At 44.8% G+C, this 17,158-nt stretch overlaps 1 non-coding gene across 1 annotated transcript; it reads left to right on the forward strand.

Moving 5' to 3' along the window:
- Positions 1-10,484: 10,484 nt before the first annotated feature.
- Trnas-cga (transfer RNA serine (anticodon CGA)) lies at positions 10,485-10,558 on the forward strand. Its single transcript has one exon. It is a non-coding gene; the product is annotated as a tRNA-Ser (tRNA).
- The last annotated feature ends 6,600 nt before the right edge of the window (positions 10,559-17,158 follow it).

The raw sequence follows: 17,158 nt of genomic DNA on the forward strand, positions 1-17,158 counted from the left end.
TAGTGATATGCGCCTCTACATCCTTACATTAATGTAGTAACGTGATGTATATAGGGATGTTAGTGAGGAAGCAGCCCTATGTAGGTTCCAGTCATCTCGAGTGCGATCAGAGGGCGAAGTTCCGCCTATACCGAGTAGAGTGCTCCGTGCTAGGCAACAAGTGCTCCATCCAAAGCAGCGGTCGTCAAACCTTTTTGCTCAAGAGTCAATAGCGGTATGGGGGGCGAAACCTCGGGATGTGTATGTACCGATATTATTATTAATTCTTAACTTACTACCATTCATCAAAACAGTTTAGTTACGGTTTCGACCTTAATAAACAGCATCCGGAGATACGTCCAAGGTCCACGCCGTGTCTCAATATTTTTTGACGAATGCTACTTTTGCTGAATGCGTTATTAAATAATCATTATTTTGGAAATAAAGCCAAATGAGTGGAAAAGATTTTACCTACACAAATTAGTATTTTTATTTGATTTTAACAAAGACCGTTCTGGCTGTAGGAGGTTTATTAGAACCACGAATGGTTTCACTCCAGTGTAGCCGCATCCTCAGGTGGTATACACTCATGTTTAGAGAAAACGACTAGAGATAGAACGTTCATATTCACAGGACATTTACATTAGTATGTTCTGCAAAAATGATCAGCATTTTAACCATGTCGGCCCACGGGCTCAGCCTCAACATCGATATCGCGGCGCAACACCACCTGCCTGTAAAATGTGCCTGCGGCTCTCGTTGTCGCCATAAAGTGAAGGTAGGGGATCAGCGTTACAGGAGCAGACGTGCAGGATGCCTCCCAGACGTAGGCGCGCAGTACCGTCAACTACGTGAGTTTGAAAGAGGGCGCATTATTGGCATGAGAGAATATGATGCAAACATCCGGTAAACTGCTGCTCGTGTGGGACGAAGTGTTTCGCCGATGCAACGGGTGACTGCAGACTGGTTCACGGAAGGCCATTGAGAACGACAAGATGGGTCATGTCACACCACCCAGACCACACCCCGAGAAGATCGACACCTCATCAGAATGGCACTGCAAGACAGATCTCCGTCCTCCTCGGCTATGGAACAACAGTGGAACAGTCTAACACACCGTACACTGCCAGGGGTGGCAGCCTGTCGCCGCTTGTTACGGCATGGGATACGTGCGCGTCGTCCACTTCCCCGGTACCTTTGACGAATGTGCAGAAACATACTAGAAGGGAATGTTGTACGGAACGACGTCACTGGGGACACGAATGGCATCAAATATTGTTTTTGGACGAATCCAGGTTCTGTTTGTTTGAAAATAATGGCCGCATTTTGGTTCGCCGCAGACAGGGGGAGTGGCATCTCAGTGACTGCATTCGCATAAGGCATACAGTGCCATCTCAAGGCCTTATGGTGTGGGATGCTATTGGATAAAAACACAAATCACAGTTGGTGCGTGTCCAGAGCATTGTGACCAGTGTGACCTAATTTAATGACATCTTATGACCCGTAGCCATACTCTTTCTGTACAACACCCCAGACGCCGTTTTTCAGCAAGACAATGCACGACCACCTGTTGCTGCATGAACAAGCGCCTTCTTGGTGTCACAGGCTGTCAGTCCTTTGCCATAACCCGCCAGATAACCAGATTTACCGCCAGTCGGAAATGTGTGGGATATGTTGAAACGACGTTGCAGCGCTGTCACCCAATTTCCAACCACCACAGATCGACTTTGGAACAAGGTGAATGCAGCACGGATGGCTATACCACACGACGCCATTCGCGTCTTGCACGCGTCGCTGCAGTCACGCATGGATCAAGTTATCGCTGCGCCTGGCGAATCCATTTGCCTACTAGGCAACGGGACACATGCTGAACCGAGGTGATTAAATGCTAATCATTTCTGCACACCATACTATTCTACATGTCCTTTGATTATGAACGTCCTATCTCTAGTCGTTCGAGGTGATCCGTTTATTCTGAACATTAATTTAGTTATGTCTACAATATTATTTAACGCTTTTCTTGAAGCCTCATCCCGTCCTTCAAGAAAAGCATTAAGTAATATTGTAGACACAATTGTATGACCTCAGGATGCGCCTAAACTGGCCGGTTGTGATTTAAATAAACTTTCTACAGCCAGAGCGGTGTTTCTTGCCTTCATATAAAAATTGTGCATTGTGAACATTTGGTTGCTGGTACCCGCAATTCAAGATAATATGTATAAATTAGTATCCTATGAGTTTCATTAAGGGCAAGAGAAGTGGGCCACCGGCCTCTTTGTACTGGTCTTTAAAAGACGGCACCATTCGGAACATTTCGTTTCGAATCTTCTCTCTGTATCAGAGTGCTGCCACCTTCAGCGACCCCAAACTTGTCACATTATAATTGTCTGTGTTGTGTTCTTTGCGTGAGCTGATAATTAACTGATTAATAGCAGTAACTGTACTGGTATTTAAATGCCTTTTGCAGTATGAGACACGATCACAAATGTTTACTAAATATCTTGAATCTCATTTTTCGTCTTCTCATTGCGATGTATTGCAACAATATTAATTTCATATTCGTTAATACAGGTGCGTACCGCACTTGAAAATGATCGTCTATATAATGACCGCCGGCCGGAGTGGCCGAGCGGTTCTAGGCGCTACAGTCTGGAACCGCGAGACCGCTGCGGTCGCAGGTTCGAATCCTGCCTCGGGCATGGATGTGTGTGATGTCCTTAGGTTTCTTAGGTTTAAGTAGTTCTAAGTTCTAGGGGACTGATGACCTCAGCAGTTAAGTCCCAAAGTGCTCAGAGCCAGGTGAACCATACAATATGACCATTCATGGAGCCATGTTACTTCCTTTTCATTTATACTGTAGCAGCTGATCAGTACGAGGCGCACACGCCCCAGAGTTCTCAGAACTGGAAGACAAACAATAAAATATGGTCCCTCTCAGATCCTCTTAACCCCGCTGTGGTCGAAGGCGAACCATACTTCGCTCACCAATGTCTCTTAAAATTAAACACACCTTAAAATATTACTGCCTATTTAAGCATTTTTGTTTGTTACTCAGCAGGAGAGCTACACTCTCATGAGTGTCTTGAAGTTAGTTGCCTTTTTTGGATTCTGCAGGTAGTTGCTAGTTTCATATTATTATAAAATATGGCTGAGGACCGCGGGCCGCAGTTTGACGACCACCGATCCGGAGGTCAGGCCTACCTCGGCAGAAGGCGGTGTCAGCAGGGCCAGGCAGGCGAGCGACCCGCTGCTCGTATCGATTGTCCAGCTCCGCGCCTGCCCTGCCCTTTGATTTTCGGAGCGTGATGGCAGCCAGCGTGTTGTACCCGCGGAAGCCCGCGGCCGTCGACCTCAGGGTCGCCGCCGGCCCCAGAGGCGCGAATCAGCCGCGCGCTGCACAAATGTCAGCGCCGGCGCCGTGATCCGCGTATGCACTGCGAGTCTGGGAGGCGGGTGCGAAAATCCAGCGCCGTCGCTACAGTGACGCGACGGCTGCAAGGAAGAGAATACGGAAATCTGTGCAACTGCGTTTACATGATGAGGCACCTGAGATAGACTACCTGAGATACATCAGTGGCGAGTAAACAGCGAGGTTTTGCTTTCTTTTAGCAAACGATGTCGCGAATTTTCTGACGTATGCCAGTAATTATAACTGCCTTGTGATAGCTTTAATGAACTTGTCGTCGACAGGACATTGAACTCTAACATTTCTTCCTTTCTTCCTTCCGAATTGTAGCACGAACTTTGTTTCTTGATCGAAATATTTTTTTTTTTTTTCTGTAGCATTGGAAAGAGCCATTAAAGGTAACTTCACTGACATAATATGTTGTATCACTTCATGGCCACGCATGTTTGCTAGCCGTGTCTGCTACTGTTGTCTCTTGGTACCAGTGTCCGAGGGAAGGGAGTTTTACTTCAGCTTGGGGTTGAAGGACTGCACTTTTCTAATCCTCCTAAATTGGTTGTGCTCATGGCCGATGACGGTCGTTACTTCAAACATCCGTTGCAGAAAAAGTTCCTAATATCTCACAAGTAGGCAATACCGTGCAGAAAATGGTCACTGAGAATACATGCTTTCCTCCTTCTGATTCTGATTGGCTAAAAGGTCTGCACGTTAGATAATTTCGTAGAGAGCGGTCTGGGGCACGCGAAATCGAGGCCTCAGCCGACAGCTCTCGTGGCGCTGAGGTGGCAAATCGTAGTCCCTCTGTGGCGAAATTTCTATTTTGAAGTGGTTGTCATTTCGAAAGTGACCCTTAGAGAGCAACGAGAAATAAGAACCGCCTGTATGAATATCAAGAGCTCAGAACGAAAACCAGTCCTAAGCAAGGAAGGGAAAGGTGGAAGGAGTGTATAGAGTCTATACAAGGGAAATGTACTTGAGGCCAGTATTATGGAAATGGAAGAGGACGTATATGAAGATGAGACGGGAGATATGATACTACGTGAAGAATCTGACAGAACACTGAAAGACCTAAGTCGAAACAAGGCCCCGGGAGTACACTATATTCCGTTAGAAATACTGATACCCTTGGGAGAGCCACCCGTGACAAAACTCTTTCATCTGGTGAGCAACATGTATGAGACAGGCGAAATACCTTCAGACTTCAAGAAGAATATAATAATTCCAATTCTAAAGAAAGCAGGTGCTGACACATGTGAAAATTACCGAACTGTCAGTTTCATATGTCAAGGTTGCAAAAAATTAACATGAATTCTTTATAGAAGAGTGGAAAAACTGCTAGAAGCTGACTTTGGGGAAGATCAGTTTGGATTTCTGAGAAATGCAGGAACACATAAGGCAATATTGACCCTCCGACTTGTCATAGAAGATAGGTTAAGAAAAGGCAAACGTACGTTTATAGCATTTGTCGACTTAGAAAAAGCTTTTGACAATGTTGACTGGAACACTCTCTTTCAAATTCTGAAGATCGCAGGAGTAAATTACAGGGAGCGAAAGGCTATTTACAATTTTTAAGGAACTACGCGGCAATTATAAGAATCGAAGGGCATGAAATGGAAGCAGTCGTTGAGAAGGGTTGTTTCCTATCCCCAATGTTATTCAATCTGCACACTGAGCAAGCAGTAAATGAAACAAAAGAAAAAATTTAGAGTAGGGATTAATGTTCAGAGAGAAAAAATAAAAGCTTGCAGGTTTGACGAGACATTGTGATTCTGTCAGAAACAGAATGGAATGTAGTCGAATTAACTCTGGTGACGCCGAGGGAATTAGATTAGGAAATGAGACAAAGTGGTAGATGAGTTTTGCTATTTTGGTAGCAAAATATGTGATGATGGTAGAGGATATAAAATGTAGACTGGCAATGGCAAGAAAAGCATTTCTGAAGAAGAGAAATTTGTTAACGTCGAGTATAGATGTGTCAGGAAGTCTTTCCTGAAAATATTTGTATGGAGTGCAGTCATAAATGGAAGTGAGGCATGGGTGATAAACAGTTCAGACAAGAAAAAGAATAGAAGCTTTTGAAATGTGATGCCACGAAATAACGCTGAAGATTAGGTGGCTTGATCACGTAATTGATGAGGAGCCACTGAATAGAATTGCGGAGAGAGGAACTGAGTAGAGGAAGGGATCGATTGATAGGATACATCCTGAGACAGCAAGGGATCACCATTTTAGTACAGGAGGGAAGTTTGTGTTGTAAAATTCTTACAGTGTGACCAAGAGATGAATACAGTAACCAGAGTCAGAATGATGTGGGTTACATTACTTACTCGGAGATGAAGAGGCTTGCACAGGATGGAATAGCATGGAGAGCTGCATCAGTCTTTGGACTGAAGACCACAACTGCTACAGTGATCAACGAGGCTACTTTTGCGGCATGGAAAGCCTAGAGAGAACTCGAAAGCGCGGGCCCCTGCGCGGTAATAGAATTCTGCTTAGGCACTTTCCTGATTTTCTCAGCGAAGGCTGCGGATTGATGTGCGTGGGCTTGTTCGGTAAAAAGAAACCCCAGCGCAGAGCGTAGATACATTAGCTACCTGGAGGTGGTGTTGGATAAAAGTGACGGACTTGTCTGGGGTTAACATTAATACAAATAATTTTCTTTTGCTGCCGTGAAAATTCGAGTGTAGTAAATTTTTAGACTTTTTTCTTTATTGAGATTGAACTACATTGCTGGTTTACGGTGAGGAGATTATCAATGGGATTTGTTGGGTGCCAGTTGTCGGTGGTGTCTGATCTTTCAGTGGTGAATATATTCCAGTCCAATTGTCGGGTTTCGGCCTCCGTATGAAAGAAGCTGGATTGCTACAGGGCTTTTAATTATTAGCTTTGGAGTGGCGAGAAGTCCAATCCCGTCTCGCGGGTGAAAGCGAGGCTGGCGACCCTTGTGTATACGGATCTCACATGTGTTGCAGTGCAAAGAATTAGTCCGGTTCCGCCAATAAACGTTTGCAGTTATGAGCGGCCATTGATAAGTAATGTACCTTTATTCTGCCAGATTCGACTGAAAACGTGCTGAATTTGTTGTGAGACATCGTGGAATATTCCCGCTTCATCCACTATATTGATGAAGGTTTTTGGTAGTCTAGTTGGCGGCGCTATACGTAGTCTTCAAAATGGCGCCTTTAATGGAGGTGCATTCCAAGGAGAGAGCTGTCATTGAGTTTTTTTTTTTTTTGGCGGAAAACCAGAGCATCGCAGGTATTCATAGGCGCTTGCAGAATATCTGCGGAGACTTGGCAGTGAACAGAAGCACGTCGAGTCGTTGGGCGAGGCGTCTCCCATCATCAAAATGCTCAAATGTGAAATCCTATGGTACTTAACTGCAAAGTTTATCAGTCCCTGAGCTTACACACTACTTAACCTAAATTATCCTAAGGACAAACACACAAACCCGTGCCCGAGGGAGGACTCGAACCTCTGCCGGGACCAGCCGCACAGTCCATGACTGCAGCGCCTAAGACCGCTCGGCTAATCCCGCGCGGCCTCTCATCATTGAAACAAGGTCGCGTAACCTGTCCGATGTCCCGCGTGACTTGCAGTGTTGGAAGATGCGTACATTCTCATTCGAAGTGGTCGACGAATCACAGTGAAACATCTCGCAACTCATCTGGGAGTTTCTGTTGGTATTACTGACACCCGGCCATCAGTTGAGGTACTCAAAAGATTCGTCGCCGCCTAACAGAAGGCCATAAAGAGCTTCCATCTGTTTGGCCCAATGTAGGGTGCACTACGCGGGAAGCAGTACGTGGGTAATGGGGAGGTTACTGATGCTGCGAGACGTTAGCATCGACGTCGAATTAAAAAATAGGGTTCAGCAGTGAAAAGAGTGGGGAATAACACGGTGTATTGAAATCATGAATAAAATGAACCTGCTTTCAGAATGTGTTGCATTACTTATTGAACGCCCTTCGTAAATCCTCTGAGAAGTAAATCACTTAGTTTGTTTCGCCCGCCGCACATCGCCAAGAGTGCGTGGACTCTTGCCGCAGCCGTGCGTATGATTTCTCACGACGCTACGGAAACTCAGAGGCACAGACGAAAGGAACGTTTCAGTGTGTGGAACTTGATCGAATAGTTATAAGATGACAGTGCTGTAGATCACTGCCCCGCCGGCAGGTGAACATATTCTACTAACACCTGCCGGCTGTACCAAATGTAATCAGACACGAGACTGAGCTACAGTTCGTGTGTCTACCTGTCAGTCTTCGCAATATGCACTATTGGAGAGCAGAAATATACGCCGCTTGAGAGAAAGTGGATAAACAGTGACTTTGTCTTGTCAACGTGTGGCGTAGCATTTTCCAGAATCTTATTGTTCTTCCCTATTTTATTTATGGAACTCTAAACAGCCGCACATATCTACAGTTCCTAACAGATAAGTTGCGGCAGTTGGAAAAAAAATACGTGTATGACATTATTGGCCAGGAGACCCCATCTGTGATGTCCACCCGCCCTGGTACAAGTCTTTTCATTTGACGGCCACTTGGGCATCGATGATGATGAAATGATGATGAGCCCATACAAAAAACACACAAGCGCACGAATGCAGCGGAGAAATTCCGCGACCCTGCCGGGAATAGAACCTGGGGCTTCGTGTTCGAGAGTCAGCAACGCTAACCACGTGTTGTTAACACTTGTTGGAAGACATCCCACTGAAAGTAAGTCTGTCCATGTGGTACCAAGATGGCGGATGTTTTAGCCACTCCCCACAGATGATTACAAGGCTTCTTATCAGAACATTTGGAGATCTTTGTGTCGGTCGTTCGGAAAACACAAAATGATCTGCATGTTCACCAGATTAACACGCCTGTACTTTTATCTGCAGCTAAAATTAAAGAGGGCTTCAAGGAAACTCTGACGACTTCTAAATACGTGAAATGGCATGTCATATGGACCAGGTCTAATTAAATGAGCAGTACTTTCTGACTGGAATATCTTTATGACATGTATCAATCTTTCTGGTCAACATTTTGAGTACTTGATATGACAGAAAAACATATACTTCCATTAAGAAACAAAATCATTGTGATAATTCTACCCTTACAAACGTTAAAAATTACTTGCATACGCCACAAGAACCCCCACATTGTCCGCTATAGCGTGGCGAAAACCACACCTCGGTATATTTATTCCTTCTGGATATAGAGGGTGGGCGGAAACGTTCTGAAACTGTGGCCAACTATTTAATAGAAGCCGACCGGTGTGGCCGTGCGGTTCTAGGCGCGTCAGTCTGGAACCGCGAGACCGCTACGGTCGCAGGTTCGAATCCTGCCTCGGACATTGATGTGTGTGATGTCCTTAGGTTAGTTAGGTTTAAGTAGTTCTAAGTTCTAGGGGACTGATGACCTCAGCTGTTAAGTCCCATAGTGCTCAGAGCCATTTGAACCATTTAATAGAAGAGTTTGAGGAAGAAAGCACTACAGTCGACAAGTCTCCAACGTTCCTGCCTCTAGCAGTATATAGAGGATACATTTGTGATGAGGTACATTACCCATGCTTCTCCGGTATTGGAACTCGCTGTCCGCAGCTCTTGGTCTAGTGGCTAGCGTTGCTGCCTCTGGATCGCGGGGTCCCGGGTTCAATTCCCGGGCGGGTTTGGGATTTTCTCTGCCCGGAGACTGGATGTTTGTGTTATCATCATTCGTGACAATGGCTAGAATGGATTGTGAAAAAATTGGACTGCGTAAAAATTAGGACTTTGTACGAGCGCTGATAACCGCGCAGTTGAGCGCCCCACAAATCAAATATCATGATCATCGGAACTTGTCCCATCCGAATATACAGTTCTCCACGGAAGTGGAATTAGAAGAAAAGCCAATTCCACACTGGGACATGGTGTGCACCGCAAACCAATTCACGCAAGGTTATACTTGGCAGGCCACATGCTGTCATCACCCTGCACCATGTGACCGTGTCTTGCGCTCTTTGGTACATAGAGCACACGGTCTCTAGATACCGACAGTCCGTCTGGTGAGCTACAACACCTCAGAACAGTATTCCAACAGCACAATTATTCTCGGATAAACAGATACGCCATGCAATCCGTTCTAAGCAAGTTCAGAGCAGGTATGTAAATGAAGAGAGCGGAGGCGCCAGTTACAACGGCGCTCTTACCGTATTTTCGCGGCATGTCCTCAAGAATAGAAAGAATCCTCAAGAGTCACAACATCACGTACGTTTTTCGACCACCAACAAAACTGAGGAATTTATCGTGTTCGGTCGAAAACGATCTTGGCCTGAGGAAACGTGGCGTCTATAAGGTCCCATGCCAATGTGGGAAATATATTGGGCAGACGTGTCGAACCGTGCAAGAAACTTGTATGGGCCTATCTGATAAATCAGCGGTAGCGAAGCGTTGCCTGGACGCGGGAAATCGCATGTTTTACGACAAGTCTGAGGTTTTATCCTCAGCGTCATGCGTTTGGTACTGTGTTCTTAAGGAGGCCAATCTTATCAGCGGGGATGCAGGTTTTCAATAAGCGCCGCCTGGAATCTAGCAGTGGCTGCCAATAAATTAAATAAGAATTTCTGCTTCATGACTTGACGTAGCGCGCTGCTGAGATTTCATTCAGTTTTTAGCTACAAGAGGGTCCTGCAGCACAGTCGCTGCCCACAGCCCACACGCGGATGGCCTTTCTTTCTACGGCTCCCGGCAGGGGGCGCTATGAGTGCTGCTTTCCTCCAACCGCAAGCGTCTTCCCGCGCAAGTGTATCGCCTGCTCGTGGCCTGACAAATGTTGACGCCGCCGCTCGATTACCATCAGTCGCGTATTGTAGCAGTGACAACAGCAGCTACCACCTCCTGAAGATGTCGAACAGTTGTATCGAGCAAATTGCACAATATGACTCGGCGGCAAGCGCGAGAAGTGTATTCACACATTCTGAAAAACTTGTAAGAGTGTTCCCAGAATGAGGTTTTCACTCTGCACTGGAGTGTGCGCTGATATGAAACTTCCTGGAAGATTAAAACTGTGTGCCGGACCGAGGTAGGAGACGAGGTACTGGCGGAACTAAAACTATGAGGACGGGGTGTGAGTCGTGCTTGGTAGCTCAGATGGTAGAGCACTTGCCCGCGAAAGGCAAAGGTCCCGAGTTCGAGTCTCGGTCAGGCACACAGTTTTAATCTGCCAGGAAGTTTCTTGTAAGAGTGTTTCAGGATCAGTCGCGCTGAGAAATAATTGTTAAGACGAAATTCGATGCGTTCGCCGTTTCGGAGTTAATTAGCCAATCAGGCCGTTGCGCGGGCAGATTCAAGCGGCCTGCCAGATACAATTACTTCTGTCAGTTGTTATCATAGTGTAGGTGATAGCGCAGGAGACTGTTCAGCCTCGGTCTCTGGTTCGATCCGTACTACCGTCCAATCTCCCCTAACTGTATCGCTCTCTTTTTCGGTTTTAGGAAACTAAACGAAGAACACGTTTGGCGGCATCGCACATGATGGGCCGCTTGAATTGGCTCACATATTGGACTGACTGGCTAAGTTCGATGCTAATTAACTCAGAAACGGCGCAGCCAATCGAACTATTTTTCTTAACAATTATTTCTCATCGCACCCTACCTTGTACCACTCTTACAAACTTTCCAGACTGTTTCTGAGTACCATATACACTGAAGAGCCTAAGAAACTGGTGCAACCGAGCGAGGTGGCGCAGTGGTTAGCACACTCGACTCGCATTCGGGAGGACAACGATTCAATCCCGCGTCCTGCCATCCTGATTTAGGTTTTCCGTTATTTCCCTAAATCGCTCCAGGAAAATGCCGGGATGGTTCCTATGAAAGGGCACGGCCGACTTCCTCCCCGTCCTTCGCCAATCCGATGAGACCGATGAGCTCGCTGTTTGGTCTCTTCCCCCAAACAATCCAATCCAATCCAAATTGGTGCACTTGCCTAATATCGTGTAGGGCCCCCGCGAACACGCAGAAGTGCCGCATCACGACGTGGCATTGACTTGACTAGTGTTTGAAGTAGTGCTGGAGAGAATTGACACCGTGAAACCTGCAGTGCTGTCCATAAACCTGTAAGAATACAAAAGGTGAAGATTTCTTCTGAGCGGCGCGTTGCAACGCATCTCAGATATGCTTAAAAATGTTCATATATGGAGACTATGGCGGCCAGCGGAAGTGTTTAAACTCAGAAGAGTCTTCCTGGAGTCACTCTGTAGCAATTCTGGACGAGTGGAGTGTCGAATTGTAATTGCCAAGTCCGTCGGAATACACAATGGACATGGATGGATGCAGGTCATCAGACAGGATGCTTACGCACGTGTCACCTGTCAGGGTCGTATCTAGACGTACCAGGGGTCCCATATCATTCCAACTGCACATGCCCCACACCATTACAGAGCCTCCACCAGCTTGAACAGTCCCCTGCTGACATGCAGGGTCGATAGATTCATGAATTTATCTCCATACCTGTACACGTCCATGCGCTCGATACAATTTGGAACGAGTCTCGTGCGACCCGGCAACATGTTTCCAGTCATCAACAGTCCAAGCCAGCCGGAGTGGCCGAGCGGTTCTAGGCGCTACAGTCTGGAACCGCGCGACCTCTACGGTCGCAGGTTCGAATCCTGCCTCGGGCATGGATGTGTGTGATATCCTTAGGTTAGTTAGGTTTAAGTAGTTCTAAGTTCTAGGGGACTGATGACCTCAGATGTTAAGTCCGATAGTGCTCAGAGCCATTTGAACCATTTTCAACAGTCCAATGTCCGTGATAAGGGGCCCAGGTGAGGCGTAAAGCTTTATGTCGTGCAGTCATCAAGGGTACACGAGTGGGTCTTCGGCTGCGAAAGCCCATATCGATGATGTTTCGTTGAATAGTTCACATGCTGACACTTGTTGATGGCTGAGCATTGAAATCTGCAGCAGTTTGCGGAAGGGTTGCTCTTCTGTCACGTTGAACGATTCTCTTCAGTCGTCGGTAGTCCCGTTCTTGCAGGATCTTTTTCCGGCCGCAGCAATGTCGGAGATTTGATGTTTTAGGTCGTCCGCGAAAATCCCCACTTCGTCGCTACCTCGGAGATGCTGTGTCCAACGCGTCGACTATAACACCCCGTCCAAACTCACTTAAATCTTCATAACCTGCAGTAGTGACCGATCTAACAACTGCGCCAGACACTTGTTGTCTTATATAGCCGCTGCCGACCGCAACGCCGTATTCTGCCTGTTTTCATATCTCTGCATTTCAAAACGCATTCCTATACCAGGTTCTGTGGCGCTTCAGTGTATTTGGGATGGTCTGCCTTAGTTGCCTCATCCTATAAATGACCTGGCAGTTACTTTGATAAAGGCTGCCATATGTTTCTCAGAAAACTGGAAAGTGTTGTATAATACTATCGGCAGATCACTACAAGAAATAGCAGAGAAATTAGGCCTTAGAATATCATTTGAAAAAACGGAGATTATGCCAACTGAGCCACTACTTGCAAACAAAATTACAATAGGAGATCAGGAAATCAAAATTGTTGATAAATTTAAATATTTAGGCGAAATAATAACATACAATCTAAATGAGAAGCCATCATGGCAGAATTGAATAAAAAAACTGAACTACGCAATTTACATTACCAAAACTACATACAACAAAAAAGCCTATCTATAGATGCAAAATTAAAACACTATAAAACACACAACCAGAAATAACGTACACAGTTGAAACTATCTTCAAAACAACTAATACAGCAGAAATTGACAGAATACTAAAAATAGAAAGAAGAATAATTAGGACATGTATAAATAAACAGTATAAAATAATGGACATTGGAGAATAGCATCAAATGAAACAGTATATAAGAAACTAGAACCAATCATGAGCACGATAAGGAAGAAACGCATCTCATTCTTTGGACATCTGACGAGAACTCCAGAAAACAGAATTAGTAAAAAAATAATACAAAAATTGTGGAATAGCAAGAGCGACATTAAATGGATCACAGAAATTAAGGAAGATATAAAAGAACTCCAAATTACAGTAGATGACCTAAAAAATAAGACAGAGAAAACCAGAATACTGCAAGACTCGCAAACCAGACTACAAATGAAAATCAATAAAAGGAGTACAGGAAGAGTGGTCTCAGATGAAGAAAGAAAGAAAATATCTGAAAGAAAGAAGAAATATTGGGCAGACAGAAGAGCAAAACACCTTTCATATAAAAATAGGCTCTAATAATTATATTACCTAAATATCATATTAAGTTGTTGTTGAGCCAAATTGTATCCCTGTGTAACAACTTATTTACAACTTCGTATTTTTTACTAGAGTGGTCCAATGAAGGCCATAAAATAATAATAATAATAATAATAATAATAGTAATAGTAATAAACTATCGGCTGAGCCCTCCATGGGGTTACTCGTCTCTACAATTGGATATTCCTCAAGGAACACCCAATGCAACACGCGACCAGCTCCATGAGTTAAAAAGAACGTTTGCGTTGCTAGCCAACATGAAATTGGTTCCTCCGTGTCACACAGCGAGCAACACTTGAGTAATGTATACAGTTTATAAGCACTTAGCGATGTTGTAAGCTGTGGATTAGACTAGGCGGGTAAACAGACGAGAGTGACAGGTTGTGGCGCGCGGCGATGCATCGGCAAAATTGACCACCGCCAGTCCATGCGTGAATTGGATACGGCTAGCGTCGTGTGGGGAAGTTTAATGTCCACCGCCATGCCACTCGCAGATGTGGCGCCATGGTATGACCTTCAGTTGCCTTCAACGGCTGTCGCGTTTGGCATTCGTTTCAGGCACCAAAACAATAAGCGTGTGTGTTGAGGAAACGCTGTATCTCGTTTACCTACCGTTCTTCCTCCCGTATCCTCGCAAGACTACGCCTGATCCGAGGCAACTGCCGTATCCACACACTACGTACAACATGAAGCCGAAACCCCTTCGACTGGCGAACTCAGCAGATCTTGCCCCAGATGTAATTGTAGGGGATAGTAAACGACGCGCATTGCATTACCCGCCTGCACTACTATTCGGTAACTGTACGCTGCTAGTAGTGTACAGTACCTAGTGTAGGCTGTTCGCTGTATGGGAATAATTTCAACAGAATCGTAGATATCTGTCAAATTCCATCCCATCTAGAGCCGTTTTTCCGCGCAGCTGTTTCCTTTTTGTTTCTTTCTGAATATTTAATCAACAGAATAGCTCGGCAGGGAACGTGTATGAAACATGAGATTTCGTTTGACCCCGAGCGAAGACAGTTTTGAATTTCCTTTTTTCTATTTTCTCTTCTTTAGTACTTCGTAAATAATAGTATTTATATAGTTTTTCTTTTCGTCATCTACAATTTCCAGAACTCACATCTCTTTTGCCGTTTGTAGACGCATTGATTTGCTGACTGCGTGTGTTACTAACAATTTGTGGGTCAAGGTTAGCGGCCGGCCGTTGTGGCCGAGCGGTTCTAGGCGCTTCAGCCTGGAACCGCGCGACCGCTACGGTCGCCGGTTCGAATCCTGCCTCGCGCATGGATGTGTGTGATGTCCTTAGGTTAGTCAGGTTTAAATAGTTCAAAGTTCTAGGGGACTGATGACCTCGGATGTTAAGCCCCATAGTGCTCAGAGACATTTGAACCATTTGACAAGGTGAGCGACAAGGGCATTTTGAAAACCCTGTGTGGTGTTTTCAAACGGAAAAGATTTTTTTCTTAAACGCCCGAATTTGGATGACAAAATTTAAAGTGCACAGCTGAAATTTCAAGACAGTGTAAAATTTTAGAAAAAATGTACTGTGGCAGTATTCACCAGTCGATCCTTTCATTCCTCAAACTATTTACAGTTTAGTCTTGTGAATAGAGTTAATGTACCGGCGCCACGTGTGATAACGAAAGGACGATCTAGAATGGCTCAGAATTCACAACTAGACTCTTTCATTTCTCAAAATATTTCTAGCTGAGTCATCTGAGTCGAGTTAAGGTATCGATACACACACACACACACACACACACACACACGCACACACACACACCTACACCTACAGTAAGGCTCGTTTTTGAAAGGCAGCTTGTAGTTATCATTAGTGCTGTAATTTGTGTATTTTACAGGTGATAGGTAAGATGGTAACACTTCCTTCCGTGAACTCGTGAGTTTTAATTAGGCGTTGCAGTCGCTGCTTAAAAAGCAGTACACAAGACAGTCATTTCAAAACAGTGCCTCACAGTGCCGGCGTGGCTTAAAAGGCGTTTTGAACAGCCGCATCAAAATTTTCGGCAACACGACTACTTCCTACTTCCGTTGGAATTTGTTGTAGGTGTACTCTAAGCCTTGTCCTTAAGAAAATGTAGTACACAGAAATCTCGAATGAGAACCATGTGGCTTGGCAAAAATTTCATCGAAACTAGTTGCGATGAAACAAAGAAATCGAAACAGAAATGAGTAGCTAACTGCAGTTTCCGTTTGCTTTGTCTGCGGACGTAAGTTGCACCAGGCGAGGGGCTTTCTCCTTGGAGTGAAAAAAGAATTACGTATGTCCTCTACCCTGTAACATCGGCATAGCAGAACTGATTAACCGAGAATTAGATCGGATGTCAATAAGAAATTATGAAAGAAGTGAAAAGGGTTCGTTTAATTCTTTCGAATTATCATTAATAATTCACGCAGCACTTTCTTGTTCTTGTCCATAGACACGGTATAATAACTAATGATTTGTTCACTTTTTTATATGCTCCAAGTAGAAACACATTTTTCAGTACTGAAGGAAAACCCTTCTTTTATGTTCCAGGTAAGCCGTGCTGGACTGTCGTGGCGGTGCGACGACAGGTGGAAGCTGTCTACATGGTGAAGTGATCCTACGCATTGTAAGGTAGCTGCCACTCTGTTTTGTAGTTTTCCGGAAGTATCCTCTTCCTAACCCTTTGACAGGTACACAGCATGCTCAAAATAATCAAAATGCCATGGAATTTTCAAGATACTGCCCGGAGGGCTATTGTTATACTCAGTGTAGTAGATTTCGAAATGTGTATCTATGCGTGCTTTGAAATAGACGAAATAATTCCTGTGTACACAAATGCGCGCAAGCCATTATCAGCTAAGAAATACATCAGTTCTAAATTATAGGCAAAAGAGAACTTTTAAAGAAATTGGAAAAAAGCGTTGAGCTAATGAACATCTTGAAAGACTTTATCCCATAAAACAGCCAAACAATTCTAATCAGTCCAAAAAGCCAAATTTTTTGAAGAAGCTGTGCAAAGAGTAAGCCAGTTACTTCCGCCTCTAAGACACAATCTCGGAAAAACAAAATCCTGCATGTATGATAAAGCTCTGAAGTTTTCATATATTCTAAAGGACTATCTTTCAGGATATTGTCGGTAGATGAACTGCCTTACGCCCACATCCATCGCGGTTGTCGCTACCAATTCGCAAAAATATCGACGTTGGCATGCTACTGACTCTTGCTGCACTCTGAGAGTATAACATACTGGCTGCAAGTCAGCAGATGTCTTAGAGACTCTGTCATCACAGCAAGACCATCTGGGAGTCAGTCCCAACACACACAGTCGTAGATGTTCTGTCTTGTTTTGGGAAACTTGTTTCCTTTTCAGCTAAACACGGATCGTATTTCGGCATCAAATTGTCATCATCAGAAGTTTAGCTTATCTTCGTGGAAAATTAAATTGCACACGCTGTTAGTTAGGGTGAAAGAGCTGAATTGACCCCAATGCAATACGAAAACTGTTGTTAGCTTTATGCTCCAGTTATGACGATCACTGTAA

Source organism: Schistocerca cancellata, chromosome 6 (genome assembly GCF_023864275.1).
Source record: "Schistocerca cancellata isolate TAMUIC-IGC-003103 chromosome 6, iqSchCanc2.1, whole genome shotgun sequence".
NCBI lineage: Eukaryota > Metazoa > Arthropoda > Insecta > Orthoptera > Acrididae > Schistocerca > Schistocerca cancellata.